Source organism: Channa argus, chromosome 4 (genome assembly GCF_033026475.1).
Source record: "Channa argus isolate prfri chromosome 4, Channa argus male v1.0, whole genome shotgun sequence".
Classification (NCBI taxonomy): Eukaryota; Metazoa; Chordata; class Actinopteri; order Anabantiformes; family Channidae; genus Channa; species Channa argus.
The window spans coordinates 5,276,124-5,299,000 of record NC_090200.1 but is presented as its reverse complement, the minus strand read 5'-3'; the positions used below and the strand labels follow the sequence as shown (position 1 = coordinate 5,299,000).

Here is a 22,877-nt window from a genome sequence, read left to right as displayed (position 1 = left end):
CTTTGCACCTTTAGACCTTGGTCTATTTCCCTCCACTCTTTATCATCTTGTTTTGTTTCAAGACCCACATGAATGAATGAAAGAAATATTTCCTTCCTACACTCGTTTGTACTTTTACAGCTCTATTTGATCAAACTGATAGTAGAAAGTGAGAAATGAAGGAAAGGAGATGTCTGAAATCCAAGTAGCTGAGAAATACCAGCCTGGCATTAGTCACTGAGACCTCAGACAAGATCTTCTAGAGAAATGGTGGTCGACAGTAGCAATGCTTTCTCTTGGCTTATAGGGCTAAAGGTAAAGGGGCAACACTAAATCCGCGGCTTTCAACTCGTCCCTTCAGGGGTTGCCAAAGCCACCAGGTGTGGCCCCGCCCACATTGATTTGGCATGAGTTGATGCCCTTTTTGACGCAACCATCCCATTTTGTCCAGACTCGGGACCGGCTCCAAGGTGGACCAACGTGAACACAGGTAACACGGAAACCCGGTCTAGTGTGAGTACGACCTAAGAAGTTTGTCATCATGAAGGATTTGTCTAGCTATTTTTTAGCTGGTCTTTTAGTAGACATGTCCACACTCTAGTCATAATATCTACCCGGGTGTTTTCTGGTTAAACCTTTCTCGCTCACAAAAAACTATGAATTTTACAGGCAGCAATGTTTTTTTTGTTTGTTTGTTTTTTTTTAGGAAGGAATAGAAGCAGGACTGTGTGAGCGTAGACAGGTGAGCAGCATGTACAGGAAATATAACTTCCTGAACAGAAAATCCAAGAAAAAGTACCCTGGAAAGTGGGGAACAAAACACCACAGCAGAAGAAAAAAAAACTCCAAAGACCTTGTCAAAAATCCAACATCCATTTGACAGTTGGAGGAAAACATAGTTGCTGTTTGTGTCTCGGTTTCCCTGCAAATGTCATGGGTGAAAGAGCATGTGTCTGTCCCACGTATGTTTAGGTTTGAGTTCCAGTGCAGACCGGATGATGCTTCACTTGGTTGGCGACTTTTAATATGATTGCTTGTGTCTTCGACGCAGTGTTGACATTTTTTCCTCATCTTTGTGTGAGTGTGTGTGTGAAGGTGATGTCTTCAGAATAAAAGCCCTTTGTTATAGTTGGTGAGTATATATTCCTAGAAGTTCTGATCTTCGGCACTTATGGTTAATGATAGGAAATAAATATTACTTTGTGCTTTTATTGGAGTTTTTAGCTCTTGAATACCTGCATCTGATCTCATCAGACAGTAAATGCAGCACTGGTCATGTTATTTCAGCAGTGATCTGTGTCAGGAATCAAGCAGGAAGAATCATATTGCCTCCAAATGTCCCAGAGAGGAGGTCAAGGCAGACGGTAGGGTCAACAAATGGGAGACCGCTGTTCTCCCAACTGTCAACAACCACTTTCGACCAGTAGTACCTTTACCTAACCTCAACCATGGACTTTTAATTTAATACTAGTGTCGGACAAGTACGGAAATATTGGACAATTCTTAAAAAAAGCTTGCGAGGAGCATGTGTGATTAAGGTGAGGGAAGCGTTGGGGGACTAGGAGGGTGTGAGTTTTTCTCATTTAAGCCACATTTCAAGCCAAACTGTGAAACGTGCAGGTTTTTAAGCTTTGCAAACGTAAGAATGTGCCGCTGGTCTTTGTCATAAATGATTGCTTATGCAATATCTGTGAGTTTTGTTGCCGCGGACAGAAAGTTACCTTTGGCGGTGGGAAGTTTAAATGGGCGCCTTTCACTACCTGGTGACATTTCATAGCCTAAACACGGAAACAATTAAATGTGACATTACTTGGCGCGTTCACTGATTGACAAAAAAATAATCGTTGCATAAAAGCACCGAACAGAAAAGTGGCATTTCACATGGCTCCTGTGCATGGTGGTCTTTTCATTTCCAGCCTTTTTGCCAACATCTTCTACAACACCAGTCTCATTTGTAAAAACCCTTTCTTCTCTTTCTTGTACTTGCCTCTTCTTTCTTCGGGGTTCAAGGTTCCGGGAATAAGTAGCAATTTGCATGTAATGAAGCCAGAGTTCATGTTTATGTTCCATTTAACACAGTTTTAGAAGAGTTTAGCGAAGTAACAACAGAAGGAATTTGACCCCGTGTAACTGCAATATGTCTGTATCTTATAATTGTGCAATTTAACTCCTTTTAATAACTTTGCAGCTCTGCATCACTGCTTTATTTAATCACCTATTCTTGAATAACTGTGATTATCAGATGGGATGTTTTTTTTTCCCCAGCAGAAAGTAATAGCCCATAGCTGCCCATTATTTCTATTTTTATTCTTTTGTACCAGGGAATTTGGTGCATTGTTATTCCTGCAATACAGTTATGTTGATTAATATCTTAGAGGGAGGAATGATAAGAAACTAGATTTCCACTCCTATCCACTGCTGCCCTCGCAGCCCTCGTACCTGTACTCCCGTCCCCCAAGATACCCAAGAAAGAGGCGGAAACAAGCGTGGGAGATGGTACATATTTCTCTTTTGAACTTCACAGGAGTTTAGGTGCTTTCAAAACGCTCCCAGGTGTGGATTTTTCTTAGATGTGAGGAGGAAGGGCAGGCAGTTCAGAGAGAGAGAGAGAGAGAGAGAGAGAGAGGGACAGGAGATGGAGTGAACGGAGAAAAAAAGCGCCGGTGAAAGAGAAAGACAGAGAGAGCACACCAGAAAGAGTAGGAATGGATTTGTGTATCCCGCTGGGGGTGAAAACGGTAAGCCACTTTCTATGCTTTGGAGAAAGTGGATTGATTTCCCCTTCTGTGACCTCTGTCTCGCTCTCGCTGCCGTTGCCAAGTGTGATACACAAGTTCTTTTTAACTGGAGGTGGAAACACACTGGCTGCTGCATTTGGAAACAGCAGATACTGTACGCAGTCCAAAACCTCTCAGGCGTGATGCAGAACAAAGTCGGCGAGGTAGGCTTACAGGTGGAGCCTTTGTGGAAGCGCCAGCTCTTTTTATTACGTCCCTGCTGAGCGCTATCCCCGACCACAATAAAAAGTTTTGGTGTGCTAGCAAACTATGTCACAATTGTTGTGTGCTTTTCCACAATCTACTGCCTTAAATGGACCTTTTCTTTATCAGACCTTTCCTTTAGTTGGCCTTTTAAATGATGCCATTAACTTCGGAGTCCCTTTCCTCTGTTAGCTCGTTTCCTTTCACTCTTCCCAGGACAGGTCGTGTCCACACGTCGGATCATTGAAACATAAAATTAAAAAGACTCTTAGCACCGTTTGACGTTGCCTCGCAGGGCTTCCAAAGTTAATCTTTTCTCACTTGACCTTCCCTGTTACAGCCTGAACCTTTTAAATAGCACCGGATGGACCCGTTGCTGTTTGGCTAAACGGTACAAGTCGCACACACCCCCTCCAGGCTTGGTTGCAAAAAACACAAATTACCTTTAAGAAAAGAGGCGCGAGGGAGGCAGTGCAGGTGAAGGTCGAAGCAGCTGTAGGCACCGAATCACTCGCGCTGATCTGTCTAAAAAAAACCAAGGAAAAGCCGACTAAATGCCGCGTCCGGGCTCAGTGTAAATCACAGAGCTGTAAAAGTGATTCTGTCTACACTGCCCGCCCTCATAAATTGGCATCTCCCTGTCGGTCCCCGTCCCACCATTGGCTTCATAAATGCTTTATGACAAGAAGATGAGACAGAGGCGATTGGTGGGGGGGCGGGGGCCGTAAATCAAAGTCCAGGTGGTGATGGAGATACAGCGAGGGAGGTTGTTGCCTTCGACTCCTTGACCAAAGGCGAAAAAGTAAAGCACGACGAAAACGTTCTACCCTCTGCAGCCTCAACAAACCTCGTGTACTTCGTGTAGCGTAGATGAATTTCCTTTTCAACTATCAATTTGCATAATAATGAAGAAAAATTGATTTTCTCCAAACTCCTACAACCCCTTTGTTGTAAGATGCAGAATTCACATTAATACCATCCATATATTACGTCAAGACATAGAAGTATTTGGTAATTATACATTCATTTACTTAAATAATGGCATCATTAGTAGAAAAGGTTGTTGGTGATCGTGTGTGTGTGTGTGCGTGTGTGTGGCTTTCACGTGCAGATTTCATTTCAGTGTTGTTTTATTCATTTAAAAACGTATTGAAATCATATCGACCGCTTTAATTTTCAGATTACAGGAGGATATAATGAAAGATGCTTTCATATCAACATGCCACAGCGGTGCAATAGATGTCTGGCATGCTAATCAAATTCCACTATTATGAGATAAACTTCAATTTAATTCAGCTCCCGAAGGAGTCGGTGCTCTGCTATTGATTTATGTCACAGAGAAGCTTCATATTTTCTATCACAAGCTGCATTTTTGCATTCGTTCGCAAAGATAAATGAAATTCTTACACGCGTGTTAAATGGCCGTTTTTTGTTTGGGGCGTTTGAAGGTTTGGAAGTCGGTCTCGTGCGAAGGTGCCAGAGCCTTTCGCCTTCCTGTTCTGCTCCTTTTTTTGTGCAGAGGAGGAAATGAATTTACCTACGGGGGCATTTGTGCACACGCAAACTGTTTTGAGGAGCCCTTCTTTATTCTTTATGGGGCCATTTCGTCAAAAGTAGACAAACTCTCACATTGGCTTTAGAGTTATGACACTGTGGCTCACCGAAAAGCTGCTATTTTCACTTCTCCGGCCTCGTGTTCAGGGTCAGCTTTGCAGCCACGGAGGCAGTTTCAGGGGGCATTCGTTGCTCATGCGATTGAGATGGAGCGGCGCTTACAGCAACCCGTCTCGTGAACCATGTCGAGCTTTCCGATAGACTTTGAAATCCTTGAAACGTCCTTAGAAAGGATGGTAAATAATTGAATGGCACTGGAAGAACTTTTGATTAAAAAATAAAAAATACACGTCTTTCATATTTTGTTCTTTTCTCTTGACAGAAATGGGCTTTTATTGATCACAAGTGGAGAAAATGAGGCTGTTTCCCGCTGATCCGTGAATGAACTCTGACACGATCCCTCGCCGGCTTCCCACTGTCAAACGTTATCCACCGGCAGTTCGTGGTGTATGACATCTAACTTTAAGCAATTATCCCACATCTCACCGCGTTTGAGTAGTTTCATCGGACTCGGACGTCAATACAAACGCCTTGATTTTGCTCTTAGTGTGTTTCTTCACAAAGAAACGCTGTTATGAGAAGCCTCTTCTTCTTGCATTACTAAATGTTCTACGGCTAAATTGATCTTAATTACCTTTGTGACTATTATCTATTTCTCATTTGTTTTTCAAATACCTTTCTTACTCAACTATTGTATTTTAGTTTATATAACACTCTTACATTCTGTTCTAATTTTTATCACCATAGTTTGTGTGTGTGTGTGTGTGTTTTGGTCATGATCAGATCAGTTGATTCTTTATGGATGGAACAGCCTGAGATTTGCTGACCTATGGCATTCACTCAGGGGACTGAGGCATCAGCAGGCACAATGCACCCAGTTAGTGTGTAACACACACACACACACACACACACACACACACAAACACAGCAGTTAACCATATGTTCTTACAATGCTGTCTCTTTCAGTTACTACACTTTTTTTTTTTTTGCCTCCTCTCCATCATTTTTTGTGGATGCGCACATGGAGTTTATACCTCAGACACTCCATCCATCCACCCATCCATCCATCCATCCACCCATCCATCCATCCATCCATCCATCCATCCATCCATCCATCCATCCATCCATGTATTATTTGTGAGCCTTTCTCAGTGCTTCCTTCTTTTACTGTATTTAAATTTCACTAAAACTGTATAATACCTGCAGAATCCATAAATAATATATTTTCTGCCCTTGGTGTGTTTCCCCTGTGAGGTGTGTGTGTGTGTGTGTGTGTGTGTGTAGCAGCACAGAGATTTCCACATCTCCTGGGTTTCGCTAATTAAAACGTCTCCCGTCTTAATTTCCCTCAGATTAACGCCCCACACACTAGCAACTCAGACAGGAGGACTTGTCTAACTCGGGTACAACTGCTGTAGTTTGACACAGTTTGTGTGTGTTTATGCCGGTGAGCCTCTGTGCTTTGGTGCAGGCTTTTGGAAGCTCGCACACATTAGCTCAGTGAGACCAGCTCTCCCGCAAACAGATTTCATAATTACAGGACTAACCCAGATACTTGAAAATGCATCAGTAGGATGATTATAGCGGCTCATTTCTTTTCTAACAAATCTCCAAAAAACAGTGACATTTTCCTGAACTTTTCACTTCCTGATTGCTGTGTTTTCACAAAGGCGGTGATGTTCTCCTGACAAAGTGCAAATGTCAGCCACGGTCTCCGAAAGTCATTTGAAGATTTCCGATGCTCACGTACACGAGTGACACGCTGTCTCTCAACGGCAAACCCCATTAAAGGGTTTTCCTGGTGCCGGTGTGCCAATGTAGCACCGTGTCATTAGCACCGTGTTCTCCCCTTCGTCCATCAGCGCTCCTTTGTGGCACTCCCAACTAGGTCATCCAGGTTTGCTCGGCGGATGGAATGTGCCGAACAGCGTGGAGACGTCGAGCGAGCACGCGAGCAATGATGGCGTGAGCACACATGCTTTCGTACACAGATGCTTAATCACATTTACGCCTGTTTGCATTTTTGCCCTGATCTCAAACGAACTCAGACGGGAAGAAAGAAATCAGCCACACATGTCAACTCTCTTATCGTCTCCCTCCATCCACTCTAAAAAGCCTTTCTCCCTGTACACAGGCCGTGAAACGCAAACACACACCCGCTGTGGCAGACGTTGTCTCGGGGTGGAGCAGAGTAATCATGCCACAGCACCTCTGGCAAGGCTAATTAAACCAGCACATCTGTGCCTTATTGCACATCAGGAGCAGGTGGCGGCGTCGCCCGCAGAACCTTCCCTCGCTTCCCCTCCTGCCGCCGCCACCTCGTGACTGCACTGCTAAACCGTGATAACTGCAAGGGCACGCATACATCTCCATCTCTGTTTTTTATGGGATTAAAAATCTTTATATGATCCGTAAAAGAATTTTTTTTTTTTTTGTGCACGAGGGGCAACAAGGGCAAAGGAGCATTGGCCTGAGCTGCAGCCAAGGTCGGAATATGTTGACTTCGCCCTTATTTGAGACACCAGAGATTTATTTATCCCTGCACTTATCTCCCCACACGTTATTCAATTCAACACTTGATCGACAAACTTTTCATTTAAAGAATTGCTTAAGAATTCACAAATGTTGCCTCCTCTCGTTCTTGGCTTCCCTCTTGCCGAATTCCAACACACAAAAGCGAAAGAATCCTTTCAAGGCCGATTCAAAGCCTCAAATCGGGCCGTTGGGGATAGGTGACGGTTTATCCAAGTGAAATCAAGTCAGACATGGGAGACGCGGTGGCAGGAATTGACAGCACTGGGTGCTGAATCAAAGCCAGCAGGAACCTCAGGAGCCTTTCGGTTATGCTGCTCCCTTGGGCAAACACAAAAAAAGACTTTATTTGCATGCCCTCATGATTAGGATGAAAATAAGCATTGTTTAAACCAGTAAGGTCATTCCCATAATCTTTTAATGTCTTTCATCCCTAATCTGAATTCACACTTCCAGTGCATCAAACCTTATTTCCTCTCTCTGTTTAATTGTTAGAGTTTTTTTTTTTTTGTTTTAATTTAAAATACTTCTCATTTGGCTGATTCTTGGTGACCCTCCAGCCTTCTCAGCGTGTCCCTTGAGGCTGGATGACATGCCTGTAACAAGGAGCTTATTGCAGCGTTATTGCCCAAGCATCTAGAAGGTTCCAAGGGCCTCGGGGCATTTGTGATGGCGCTGACAGGTCCCGAGGAATCGGCTGTCACTGTCAGGTCGCCAGCGGGCCGGTGTGATGCAGTTGTCAGGCCAGGCGAGGAGACGAGACGCAGGCGGCGCAAACGCCTGGGTGTTTGTTAGAACATGCATATCGTTCCCACGTTCGCACATATGCAAACACACAGCGAGATCAGGAGCATCATGGCACCCTGTACATGCACGTGCAGAATGAAAACATAATGTTATTCTTTCTGATGTGTGACAGGAGCACGCACACACACACACACACACACACACACACACACACCCATAATGCCGTGAGTCCTACGGGAGCCCCTGACAGCTCTGCCCTGAGCTTCCAATCCGTCTCAGGGAGCTCCAAACACCCAGTGCAATTACTCTTTCTTGCTGACTGCACCTGCACAACATAATTGAGAAGGCTACTGGGGCTTTGTCACTTAAGGTAAAGATGTAAAAGAAAAAAAAAGTGCCCTAGCTAAGCTGCAGAACTGCAGCACGGGGCTATTACACCTCAAATAACGAGTGTGTCTGGACACACATGTCTGTCCATAGTTGTTTTGCGTGTGAGCCAGAATGCTCGTGGATCTGTGCATGGTGTCTACTGAAGGACACTGTGCTGGAAAGTGAATTAGGATCCTTCGAAATAACTTTTGTAGTGAACATTCTGGGATGGATTTGCAAGATTTATAATCTGCAGACAATTCTGTTGAGATGGTGGCTCAGCCAGACCAAGAATATCAAACATGTATACATTGTCCATCATTTGAGTCTGACTTTAATGGTTAAAAGAGACGTTTTTAATGATCAGACTTTTAATTAAGCTCTGGTGATGCAACTAGAAATAACTGCTTGAAATAACACATCTCTGTGAACATGCAGTTTGCTTATTTTCCAGCTACGTCAACTGGGAGCCAAATATCAGATTCTTTTTCCCCCCCTGCTTTTGGTGAAGGTAGAAAGAATCGTCTGTGCAATAAATTTTTAGGCTAGAGCGATAGAAAAAGCAAAATTACATCATTTTTGTCAATCCATCCCACAGGAGTCGTCAGGGAAAATTGCAAGGACAAGACAGCAGGAGACTGTAAAAAAAAAAAAAAGAAAAGAAAAGAAAAAAGGACTATTCTGAACTTCATTTGAAGCAACATCTGTTTCTGATCACCGAAAAGTTTGCAGTATTTAGAAATAAGTGATGGTCTTGTGTATCTTTGCTCATCTCTCCTCAAACATCCCTCCTCACTCCTCGAGGACGGATGTTTGAGACTTGGGACAACCTTTAGCATGGAGGACAGGACCCGAAAGTTGTGTGAGGATCGAGGATCAAAGAGTGTAGATTTTCAACTAGACTGTACGCGTTATGCAGACGACACCCCGTTCTTTGTTTGGTTTGGGCTTTTTCCAAACCCACACTGTATTATCATAGATTTACAAACACACACACACACACACACACACACACACACACACACACACACACACACACACACACCTGCTGAATTAAGTGGATCTGTTAATGAGCCAAAATGTGAATTATACTATCTTTATGTCATTGTTTTGCTTTTCATTGCTTTTCTGTAACTCCATGTACTGCTCCCTCTGCCTAGTCAAGAACCCTTTTCTTCCACTCTTCCATCTTTTTGCTCAACCTCCTCCTCCTCCTCCTCCTCCTCGCTCCAGCCCACCTGTGAAAATATCTCCCTTTCATCCCACTCACTTAGGTATTCCCCCTGAAGGCAGACTAAGCTCCCTCCCTATCTCCCCCTGCTCCCTCTTTGCCCTTTCTCATTCCCCTGTCTTTCTTGTTCTCGCTATCGCTTGGTGATGGAGAGAATTTACCAAAAAAAAAAAAAAAAGACACACCCGCCTCAGACACACTCCTCTGTCATTTGTCAACACTGTCAGCTCCGATGGAAAGAAACTCCCCTACCTACCTACCGCCCACTCATGCTTCTTTATGTCAAATCCATCCACAGTGGAGCAGGCAGTGCCTCAGCCCTTAGCATCACCTCCAATATCAAGTAGCACAGCCAGACACAGAAAGTCAGAACAATTATGGTGGAAAAATATGAAACCTTCCTAGCTCCCTTAACTTCCTTGTATGTAGATCCCGATCAGCAGAATAGGCTGTGAATGAAAGACTTGACTAATTGAATGTAAGTGCACTTGCACTTTGAAGAATAAGGACTTTAAAAAATAAGGCCTTGAAGCCTTGCGGCTGATGCTGTCACAAAAGAAATCAAACTAATCCTTGAAAAGTCAACTCAAGCGTGGCACATTGTGATTTGTTTGCATGTTAAGCAATCTTGAAGTGTTTTTTTTTTATCTTAGCATATGACAGACTTGCTGTAGTTTTTCCTGGTCCAGTTCCAATTTTTTTTTTGTTTAGCACATAATAGGACTACCAGAACCCATGATACTGTGGCATGTGGACATAATTACTGCAAAAACTAACATCAATCAGTTGAGGAATTAATCTGAGGGCACAACCAAAAAGCTGTAACATATTTGTTTCATTAGACAGCTCTCAGTTTTCTTTTCTGTTCATCAGAAGTTCACATCCTCTTAGTTCTTCTAACTCAAATATTGTCTTTACGCTGAAGCTCAGTGTCTCTGTCTGCATTATATTCAAAGAAAACTTTGATTGATTTTTATTTTCTTTCTAGCTGTGCCTGAAAACTGTCTCATCTGAGAGCCAACTTGAACTGCTTTTGGTCATGTCAACTGGCCTTTTTGTGGAAATTTATTTGAGCTCCACCCTGACAAGGACAATAAATATGTGTCTCGCTGAAATGGCTGGTTTTATTGTGGGACAAATAAAAGTTGAAACCACTCAGATCTGAAGCTGCACTTCATTTAACCTCCTACAACCTGTAAAATACTACTGACTTTGTTCAACGTTTCATACCGTACAGCTTATCCCCTCATCACACGGTGATGTTTCCTTTTCACCCTGATTGCTTTTACGTCGCCACTTGCCTAAGGAAAGTTTACAGGTCATTTCTTGACCTTGTCACTTGTCAGTTGTCCCAAAAAATTAGAACTCAGCGTTTGAGGTCAAATGGAATTTGAAATTAACTTTTCAGCATCAACATATTTGCAACTTTCCATTTATGTCAATTGTAAACATACAGTATGATAATTTTTCATCATGATGTGCAGTTGTATTTCCTTGTCCTTGGTTTTTGCACCTGCCGTTTGGTTGGATAGACTAAAGTTGTGTACTTTACATGCACTTGATGGGGACCGGAGTCTAGTTTTTGTCAGCTGGGGTCGGCTGCAGCTCCCGCAACCTTGCACATGAGAAGGAGGCCTAAGTAATGGATCGACTGAGTGCCATTATCAGCGGTTCTTGTCCAAGTGCTTCACAATAACACCACCGTCTACTGGTTCCACTTTTGTTAAAAGTATTGTGTACGCTAAGCGTAGCATCTTTGGATAATTTGTTGAGGCGTACTGCTCTAGTGTAGCCATTTTGAAATCAAATCTTTATCGACGTCTGGTTTTCCTTTTTGTCAATAAGCAGATTATACGCTTTTGTATGTACAGTGCACTGTAAAAACTGCACGGTGCGTTCGAGTGAAGCCCAGTCACATTTTTCTCCACTGTGCTGTCAGTTAGAGCTGCTGTATTTCCGGCAGAAGTGAAGGAAAAAGCAACCGGCTGGGAAGGCAAATAAAATGGATACTAAGCCGTCGCATAAAAGCTCTCAAATGGAATAAACGGAAATATGTTTGTAGGCAAGTGAGCACAACAGGTGGTTTTACACATGTAGTAACAACTGGAGATCTTTGCGTTAAAATACACGAGTGCTACTGTATTTTGTCATGTAGACATGTAGACTAGAAAAGTCCCTTCTTCTTTTTTGTTTTTTACTTGGCCAACACGTGGTTCTGTAACAAAGGCATCAGACAGATTCAAACCAAACAGCCGGCGAGTTTATTAAGCAGGAAATCTCAGTTTTGCACTCACATACTTCTATATATTTTCTTTTTTCCTCTGGTGAAGAAGAAAGGAGGGAGGATAGGGGCAATTACTCACCCGCTCTTGAGTTCATTACTACCCCAATGAGCAATAACCATCCCTCAGTTAGCACGGAGCCCAATAACCCATTAAATTTCATAATTATCGATTGCTTTGGATGGCCACGCCGAAAGGTCAGAACGTTTTTTTTTTTTTTTTCTTCCTCCTCAGCTGGAGAAAGTGAAAGCAGGTTGAGTTGAAAGAAGAAGCACCGAGGAAAAGACTGACTCACATAAGACAGACTCTCCCGCTGAGCGTCTGACAACTGGCTGTCTGATTGGTTTAAAAAAAAAAAAAAAACTAAACAAAACAAAACTAACAAAAAAAAACAAAACCCACGATGAACAGTGTGGCGCACACACTACGTACTCACTTCCCCACAAACTGCAGCACAGAGCTTGAGAACGTTTTCCTCACTAGGATTTTTTGCTTAGCACTGGACGCACAAGTCATGTGCAAACAATGCGCATGAACACATGAAAAGTCTTTTGTTTATGCCATAACACATCAGATCATTAGACTTTTTTTCAGCATTTGTATTACGGCTGCAGCAACTGAGTGTGTGTGTGTGTCCTTCTGCTCTTTTTGGTAACTTTTTTCAAACGTTTTCCTCATTTCTCCTCCGCCCGTTTGTCTTAGTTTCCCTGTCTGATCGAGGAATTTTTAATTACGCTCGTATAACTCTGATGATCATCTCATCTTTGCTCTTCCCTTGCGTGTCTTCACTCGTGAGCAGATAATCCAATAACGCAAATTGCATCCATTCTCTTCTTCTTCTTTAGTTTTTTTGCCTGAACCCAAGGAAAAAAAAAAAAGGAGCACAGAGCAGCGAATAAATCCAAAGTGAGCCAACAAAACATTGGTTTACAAGTCCCAAAAAGACGGTTTTGCAAAAATGAATACAAATCGCTGTGTCGTCACCCTCAATCACGCCATCCCATCCCCTCATCACCCTGTCATATCCACAATTCCTGACTCATCAGGCTCTATTGTCATGCACCCTCCATCCGCAGCGCACGAAGCTAAGTTATTGGCCTCTTTTTAATAAGGCTATGGATTGTTTGAGCAATGGCACCGGCACTGCTGTTAATTATATCGAAAGCCTGTTGTTTTATATCCTGCGAGTGTCAGATTTCTGCTATTTACATCCCTCAAGATCCGCGTGCCAGAGAATGGTTATTGATTTTTGCCAAAGATAAATGGGAGTGGACGCAGCGAATTAAAAGCAAAAAGACAGAATGGCGCTGAGAGCAGGAAAGAAGGGAAAAGAATAGGAGGGAAAAAAAACGTGGAATATTCGACGCTACCTGTAAAGTGGGAGCATGGTCACAAGCTGGAGTTTGGGTGTTTTTAAGGGTTTCACTGCATTGGTTGGACATTCATTTTGGCCTGACATGTAAACAAAACAGCTCCATATTTCACTGCAGGCATTGGTTTTTCTGACTGGGATTCAGTTCAAGATGTGTCGGACTGTTTGATGCTGCTGCCATGTTTTCGGCCGATTGTCTCCATTGGATTTGGTGCCTACAGCTACAATCCATGGTCAAGAGCCAGACTGGAGACTCTGTCTGTTCCAAGCCTTTATCTTATTCTTTTAAAGACAAAAAAATAAATAAAAAAAATAAAAAAAATCCCTACTCACACATTCTGTTACAAGTCTGTGAAGTTCCCAAGAGTTATTTTTCAATGAAATGATGTTGTAATGTAGTTTTTAAAAGATACTGGTTTGTCTTCTTTGAATTATGTTTTGAGGTTTTCCTATATGTGCCAGACTAAACTCCAGAGTGATTCATTGTGGGTTTTTTTTTCTTTTTCTTTTTTTCAAACCCAAAATGTCTGGTGCCTGCTTTTTAGGTGTACTGGGGGGGGGGGGGGGGGGGAAGCTCAGCCAACAGGTCGATTAGTAGTTGTTTCAGTCATATCGGCTGAGTAAGGTTATACAATAAGTGTTTGTAATGTTACTGTGATGGAGCAGTTGGCACCTTGTGAATTCACCAATGTTTGACTATTAACAAGTCAAAGAATTTCAATAAGAGAAGAAGAGTTAGACAGGTGAGCTTTTAAAGGAGGGAGTGGTAGAAGAGCAGTAGGAGGACAGGAAGTTGAGGCAGACCTAAGCACTAAGTCAAGAGAAAGAGCAGCGTCAAGCAATTGACAAAGGAGTAATATTGGGAAAAATGGGAAGGAGATGGAAGAGGAAGAGCATAAGAAAGATGACAGGAGTGGAATGAGGTTGTGGGGAGACAGTGTTGGTGGTGGTGGTGGTGGTGGTGGGGGGGTGAGCTGGTGACCGAGTACAGAGAGATGAATGACATTTTGGATTCTCTCAGCAATAAAGCGTCTCCCCAGACACAGGCTGTCTGGGTTTAGATAGAGGCCGTTCACACTGAAGGGCTCATTTGCCTTTCAGTTGCTCATTACATCCAACCCAAACTTATTTCCTCCTCTGGGAGGCCAGTTTTCCCCCCCGGCCCTCTGACTCTTTGTGTGTGTGTGTGTGTGTGTGTGTGTTTACATGTGCACCCGTGGATGTGTGTTAAGAACATTTTGCATTTGTGGTGGTGCTTTTGTGTGCATGTGTATGCGTGTTTGAATTTGAATGACAGTAGAGACAGTGTCTGCGCTTTGTATTGTGTGTGTGTGTGTGTGTGTGTGTTTCATTATCTCTATAGCATGTTGTGTTTGTGACACGCCACTTCACTTTGTACACAATTTGCAGGCAACTGCTGTGTTTGGAATAACTCAAGCTAGTGAACCTTTAGCAACACGGAAACACACACACACACACACACACACGCATGCATATTTACACCAAAGGCATATCTGTCCCAGCACCAACACACAGGCCTCACAGCATAAATGTTCTCGAACCTTCTTCATAATGATTCCTTCCATATGGTTCCCACTAATATTCTGCTTGGAGCCAACTCACTGAAACACACACACACACACACACACACACAGAGAGAAACGTACACATGATCACAGGCCCTTCTGTGCTGCATTAACTACAAACCTCATTTCCACACAAACAGAAGCCACCGGCTGAAAATGGGCCGGCATGGGTCATTAAACCTGTGTCTGAAACACACACACACACATCCATTATACAAATGACACCCCCACTTTCATCCACCTGTGTCCATGTAGCAGGCAGATATCCCGACGCCTGTTGAGGAATTGTTGCTCTTTTGATTGAGGTGGTCCTTGACACCTCCTGCCTTTAGGTGCATTTCCTGATGTGTGTGTGTGTGTGTGTGTGTGTGTACCAGACATACATGGAGTGATAAGTGGCGAGGGCTGCTAACGTGAAGGATTAAGATGCATGTGAATGCCCCACGGTTAAAGGTAAATCAAGAAAAGGAGGTGGGGGGGACAAAAGAAAATGATGCAGAGAGGAGGACAACTTCAAGTTAAAATGGCTCCAAAAAAAAAAAATCAGGCGAGGACAAAAGTGCAGGAGGTGAGAGGAGGAGCAATGGGGGGTGCAGACGGTGAGCATGAAGAAGAGGAGGCCCTGCTGAGGGATGATTGATGGCTATGGACCCCCACCGGCCCCATATCAGCCACCCAGAGCTGTCAGGGACAATTTAATGTTAAACTCGCAGGGAAGTGGGCACATTCTTCTAAACAAGAATATTTTAAACAGGACACAGAAAGTCACAAAGGTCAACTTCCTGTTGCCTGGCTTCACTGGATTATTTTTAAGGCCCTAAAAGCTTTAAAAATGCTTCATTTCCACTGAGTGTGGAGGAACAGGACTTGTGCAATGGGGCTTCACAGGAATAGGTTTATCCGAATAAAAGGTTTTGGGTTTTTTTTTGTTTGTTTGTTTTGTCCCTGGGTTTTGCCTGTCAGGCCTCATGTAGGCTTTTCCGGAGTGATTTCTAAACCCACGTCTATCCAAAGTCTGACAACAACAACTAAAACTACTCAAGGAGCACCATCGGAGACAATGACATGAAGAGGAGGGCTGATTAGGATTAGAGGAACCTAGAGAAACAGGCACTTCAATAGTTCCTAAATTGCACACTTTGAACAAAGTAAAAAATAAAGCACACGTCTGCCAGTTTTCTGTTGTAATCCATGAATCTAATGCCTAAATTCCTACAATATGACTAGAATCGCTTCACTTTAGCGCATAAAAAAAAAAAGCATACAAGGGGTTACGCTAAGCCTTTATGTTATTAAAATCTGCCTAAAAGCTCAGAGATGTCACACATTTCAGATTCGCTATGACTGTATGTAAAAGTTTTATCATTCTATTAACCGAGGGCAACTTGCTCACCTCTAGAAAAAGTTTAATTTGCGCTATCAGTCATTGTCTCCTTTTATTCTAATGGTGGTATCTCCATTCGGGATGAAACTCCTCATTTCGTATACGACGAGCCCGTGTGAGGACCGAACTCATAAGACGTGGGAGCTGCCTCGTCAGCACCGCCTGAGGACTGTGAGGAGGACTGAGGAGATGAGGATGACGAGGATGAACAGCAGTTGTCCTCATCATTTGCAGTACACATTTCTATCAAAATATTTATGTGTCACCCACATTCTAAGCTGTAAAAGGTGTTTTTACAGCCGACTCTAGTTAATAATGAATATGTTCTTTTATATCGGTGACAGTTCCGAAAATACTGCCTGGAACTTTAAAACACGGCAAACCTGTAATCCAGCGGAGGTCAGGTGGTTCCACAGCATCTCGCCACCTTTTACTACCTGGATCATAGAACTTCGAAAAGAAGTTTGCGCGTTTGTTTCACTATTTTTTTTTTAAATTTTGATGTTGGTGGATTGATTGATCAACCATGCAAAGCGCCTGCCTGAAGCACAGAAGCACTCATGTTTGTGTTTGGGAAAAAAAATGGGCAAAAAGAGACTCGTCTGTGTCATTTTCAAAAATTAGTTTCAATGATGTGCATCGGTGCTTGAGCACTTAATAAAGTGGGAATCAATAGTGAGAAGATGTTGAATGTGAATCCTCTGTTTTTCTATCTTATTAAATGCTCCACATTATTGCTCCTTTGGTTCACTCTTCTCCAGTCGACACTTTAAAGAGACACGCGCTTCATTTCATAAATGTCCTCTGTTATTCCTCTGATGTGGAGACAGTCTAATCAATAGTTATGAACGATGAATTTCAAATGATTGCAAAGGTGACTGGCCGTGCGCAGCAAACTGTGGTTTTCTCAGTGTGGGGTCCTGTTTTAATCTTCAGGACTGGAAGCTGGGGGGAGAAACAATGTCGCTATGCTGCTAAAAAAAAAAAAAAGTGTACCTTGGGAGAAGTTGTTTATTTTGACCTTTTATTGATTACGCTGTCCTGGAGCAGTAGGAGTAGAGACAAATGAAAATTGAGTGGCAGCCCACTTCAGAGGCGTAAGAGATCGTGCTGTTATTTGTGTCCTTGCCGCGCACTTTTAAGCTGTGCGCTGGGTTTGACCGTGACCTCTGTTTTGTTCCGGAAAGCGCTCCAGTTCTGTAGAGATTTGTGCCATTATTCATTTCTTTGGCTGCTAAAACCCCCACACACACACACACTCACACATCCAGGAGGTACATTATTCAAACTTAGTGTCTGTTACTTGCCACCACACATACAAACTTCTGCATCATGCACAATTTATCAAGTGGGAACTTGAGATGTATTTCTTGCAGCGTGAGTAGCAAATAGTCTTACATAATCTGTTTACTTAGCTGAAAGTGTCAAAGGAACCAGCCGACGCAATGCATTTGAGTAAACTTCTCTGCTGGAAATACATCACTATTCAGTCGACAGGGCCGTGACCCCATCCTAGAGCTTTGAACCTGGTCTGCTTTACTTATGTCGTGCTCATGTCGCTCCGCCGACCTCTGCGGCTGCCGTGCAAGCCGCTCGGCCGGCCATTACGGCTCGAAAGCCAGCACTCACAGCAGTTTCTACTGTCCGTTTTCAGCTTCTATTAGCTCATAATCCCAATCTTTCTGCAGAAATGAAAGGAGAGGAAAGTGGAAAGTGGAGATTTCCTGAAAATGTCCGGCTTTGGAGCACATAGAAGGGTTTTTTTTTTGGGGGGGGGTATCAATCCTTTCCTTTATGAGTTGTGTTGAAATAATAATGTTGGTAATTACAGCAAAGTATTTTTGTGTGTCTTCAAATATCACCATTCATTGATATAAAATCAAATTTAAGTACATGGCACAGAGATATAAATTATATTTTCGAACTGACACATAGTGCTGGTTGTATTCAGCCATGTACACTGACCATCTTTGCCTTGTGTCAGTGGATAAGGTTAATAGAGGGAAAGGATTTTAGACAAACTATCTGGATCAACTTCATATTTACGAGTAGTCATCTTAAAAACATTTGTTCGAAAATTGAAAAAGAAAAGAAAAGAAATGCTAATTCCTTTTACGCAATGGAGTTTGTTCCTTCAACTCAATTTCACCGGACGTTGTCATAATTCAAAAACCTCGACGCACCCTTGACCCGGTTTGCGTTACTGCTTCGTCGTTGTTGAGGCACAACATTAGCAGAAAATGTCTTTGGGGGCTTTGGGAGCACACAGCACGTTTGGGGTGGGTTCGTTAAAAATATTCCCAAACCCCAACATGTCCACACATCGAGGTAGCAAATGCTGTTGAGTCCACCACTTGTTCGTCCAGATGATCATTTTTCACCTAACAAATCTAATCGGCTTTATCTTTACATGTACATAACTTTTGTAGAAATGAGCCTCTAAATGATTTTTAACGAGGCTTTAATCAGAGACTTAAATAGTGTCTAATACCTAAAGGGCAATGCAGAGCTCTACTTTTGAGTATTATGCCATTGCTAATTCTGGCTGCATTTTGTAGCTTTGAGGTGCTGCTAAAAGAGACGGAACATGGGGTCGGACGCGAAGAGGAGATCCGGACAAAAGCAGGACAGAAGCATGATAGGAGAGCAGAAGAGCGAGAATGTGAAGAAAAAGAGATAAAGCAAGAAATGAGAGGCAGCACAGCTCAATATGTCAGTGAGAATAAGCGAGCGGGTAACTGTCGGCCTTCGTCTCTCACTTCATGGATGGATCAGAAATGAGCTTTGCAGCCCAAACCCCCCCCCCCCACACACTGACATTTACCTCATACCTGTCCTGCATTACTCCGTGCGGCTTCTCTAGAAAAGCAAGTAGGCTCCATCCTTGTCGCTAAACCACTTTTGTTTGTCCCGAGGAAGAACGGCGTGAGACGGGATTAGGTTGTAATTCAATTTCGGGAGATTAAATTGGGGAGGTTTTCAGCTGCGTAAACCAACTTAAAGGGGCAGCAAAAGTGGGCTATGCAGCTGAGAAGTCACTTTGCTTCAATTCGGTGGATCTGTTCAAACACAGAGTGTATGTGCACAAAACAGTGCACAGAGGAAATGCAATTGTACAATGCAGCGGGTTTGACCACTTGTTCTTTTTCTTTTCATTGTTCTCTTTCTCCGCTTTTTTTTGTCTCTTTCTTGTATTTGTTTGCTCATTTTCCTTTGCACTTGCTCACCTCGGTCGGTAGACTCCCTGCTTTTCTACCCAGGGATCAATAATAGATGGTGGATCAGTATTCCAGTTTTCTCCTCCTCTGAATAGTGTCCGGAAAGACACTATGACAGGAAGACAAGGAAGAGGGAGAACTGAGGTGTTTGTTGGGCCCCTCAGCCCTGTTCTTAGAGACATCATGTCTATGTTTATTTTGCATCTTGGAGTTTGTTCTGCATCTTTTTGGGATGTTTTTTTGCATTTGTGCATCATCAATGTATCATCAATTTCGATCTTTGTGCTTGTTTAACATGAATCTTTTTGATATTTTTGATCTTCTTTTTTTAAATTTTTGATTTTAGTTGTTAAGCCTTTATTATTAGTTATTACACGTGTATTTATCATCTCTGTATTTAGTATGAATCTTGTTTTATGTAGTTTAGGGTCAATGAGTTGTTTAATGAGTTGTTAGGGAGTTTTTTACGAGCAACTTCAGGCCCCCCTGACCCCTTTAGCCCCAGGGCCTGTTCCCGGTAGGTTCATTCAGGAATCCATCCATGCCTCAACTGGACAGGAACCTGTTGTACTGGTTCATAGTCACTTTGCGGCCAAACCAAAAAAACCCCCCCAGAAAACGACCTTTAAAATGTAGCTGTTTTCGTCAGTATGGGCTTTAAAGTTTTGGTGCCATTTTGGGGACTATTATGTATGTTTTGATGAGGAGGGGTTGTCAGAGACCCTAATACCCCATTTTTGCTCGTAAAGTGATTTTAAAATGCCCTGTGGTGATTAATTTCTCTAGATCGCCTTGTTAAATGAAAAGGTGTCGCTGTCACGTAACCTCGAGTTTCCATTGAAAGAAGTGCAAGCGACGTTTTCCTACTACTCTGTTACTTGAAGTGTACTTGTAGGTGAAAGTTGAACCTATGTTTACTATTATGTTGTGTACTGTCTTCACCTTGAGCTGACGCGATGGGGCTGCCTCACCTGTCTCTGCCTCTGCAAAGACACAACTGTAGAGAGGGATTCTACCTACTGTCCTGATTGGCAGACATCTGCTCCCCCGCCACACGAACCTTCCAGAGCTGTCAAGTGAACATGGCCCTGTGTCACCCGATGCATTAACGGGGGGGAGGGAAAAAAAAAAGGCAATGGCTCAATACTTACATCGTCCACCCCTGAGCCTTGGCAGAAAGGCGAATGTAAGGAAGCGAGGAAAGAGGGCTGGAGAGATAGAAGTGGATGGCTGAGGGCTGCAAAAAAAAAAGGAATTAGGAAAAGAGAGAAAGACGTAGAGCAGATGGATCTCGACACTTTTGAAATGAGCCCAGAGAAACAGAGCGTTTACAGTAGAGCGTGTCGATATGAATGCTAACGTCATTCCCGTCATTCCCACTCTCACAAGTGCAACGTTGTGTCTCTCTTTCTTTCAGTTCTGTTTACCTTGCTTACTCGCGCTGAATCAGATCCATTTCTATCTTTGTCTACGTACAGTATGCGATCTTTTATCACCACGCACGGACATAAAGTCACGCACACACACCTAGCGGCTGGGTTTCAATAACACAGTATTACAGACGCCCGCTAACCTTTCATCTACGCACGCACAGAAAACAATCCTCACACACATGCCCCCTATCGATTGGACCAATTTCAGACCCTCGCGCAGACTTCCTTTGAGTTTGTAGCCACCCTTAAATCATTTCATCTAATAACTCATCCGTGTGTGGTCAGCAAATCTCGTTTATCACTATAGCTCAGGTCCCGTCGCTGCCATTCTGTCGCACAAAGTCTGTGGCCACAGCAATATGGAGGATCACAAAGGAGAGGACGTGTGCTCATCTTTGCAGAGCCAGCGATCCATAAAGCAATATGGAAGTTTATGAGCTCTCAGTGTTGTTCAATAGAAGGGCAAGTTCAACTATGTAATGGTGCTTTTTTTGGTTCATCTCTGAAATTCTTGTACTTGGGTGTAAAGAATATGAACTTTAGCTTATGAAAAATGTACAGCAGCTGATTTTGAAAGGACGTGACAAAAGGTTAATGGACAATGTTCAAACTGGATACACGCCCCCCCCCCCAAAATCTTATCGGTGGTCTAACATAACCACATATTTTATTTTGCTTGATAACAAACTACTAAACTTACTAGATCATACCATAATTATAGGCTGATAAGAACTAATAACAGCCAAGCTAATGGTGTGATGATAGAAAAGAGTAAAATAAAAATGTTTGTCAAATAACAAAAATTGCATAAAATAGTAATTCATTATCCAAAGATCTTACTTTAAAGTTCAACTTCTTGCCAGGTGATCATCTTAATATTGCAGCTTTAATTTGCTGTCTAATAACTAAGTAAAATATCTGACAAAGGACAGAGGACAGACAAAAAGAGAGAGTAAAGACAAATTGCAGCAATTTCCTAAAAAACATCTAGGCATTATGTTTTTGCAGTCATGTGCAGGGAGTTTTAGAGTGCATCAGTTCAGTCCTGGAGCTGGAGCTGTAATAAAGGCTATTATGAAAGCTGCTGAAACACATCACCCGACATTGAGCACTAAAGAAAAAAACGTGATTTGATGTAAACATTACAGTCCACAATAGGCAGAACCCAGCTCGCAGGACGTAGCGTGGAGTATATCTCTATGATTTAATACTGAAGAAGAAGTGGCAGCTACCTCCGCAGATTCGAAATAGGAGCCTAAAGCAGAGCTTCACAGTGAATGAAGTTGAAGTAGTACAAAGTTAGTGTACCCTTGAGAGGATAATTACACCACTCTGTCTGGTCCTCACTAAGAACTGGAGTCAATATCAAATAACTCACAGCTATGACAAAATAAGTCTTTTCACTGGATTTCGGAACGACTATAAGAAGCAATTTATGGTTTGCTGAGCCCAGCTGCTTTGGTCATATTTAGGATAGGTACGTATGGTTATGGATCGGAGAAAAGAAGCCAAAGTTGGCCATTGCCAGGAGGAACCCAAGTCATCAACAGCTTTGTTGGTGCATTTTTTCGGGCTCCAGGAAACGTCTTTATGGGTTTTTTTAAGTGTTCACGCCGATGACTGATGGCTAGTTCATTTCCCTTCTGCCACATCTCCTTTCGACTTTTGGTTCAAGACGTTCCCTCTGGTGAATAAAGCAGACACCTGTTTGCCAGAAATGAGTCAGGCCAGGTTCTTCTTAGCAGACAGGGACTGAAGTCACTAAATAATAAGGGTAAGGAATAATGAAATGATAATATTTACTATGTCTGACAGACTGGTGTAGATGACAGTTGCAGTTTCTGGCAAAACATGATACTCAAAGTTGAACCGCGGACAAACTTTAATGAGCATTTTAATTACATTCAGCCAAACTCCATTACAGTGGCACACACACACACACACACACACACCTAGCAACACACAAACTTCAGTTGGTGCCTCTGGTAATGTGGCACCAGTGCCAGCTGAGTGGAGCAGATGGTCGCAGGACTGAGGCTGGGGAGGCTCACTGACTGGCAGGGATGGAAAGAGCACTCGATGGGTGGAAGTAGCAGGAATTAATTGCAGAGAAAGTCACGATAAGTCGATTGTTGTGCATTTTTAGCAG

General features: G+C 42.9%; 1 protein-coding gene across 4 annotated transcripts in view; it reads left to right on the top strand.

Annotated features, from left to right (window-relative positions):
• Positions 1-22,877, top strand: part of LOC137125707 (receptor tyrosine-protein kinase erbB-4-like) — a 207,808-nt gene that overhangs the window by 80,143 nt on the left and 104,788 nt on the right. The window lies entirely within an intron of this gene.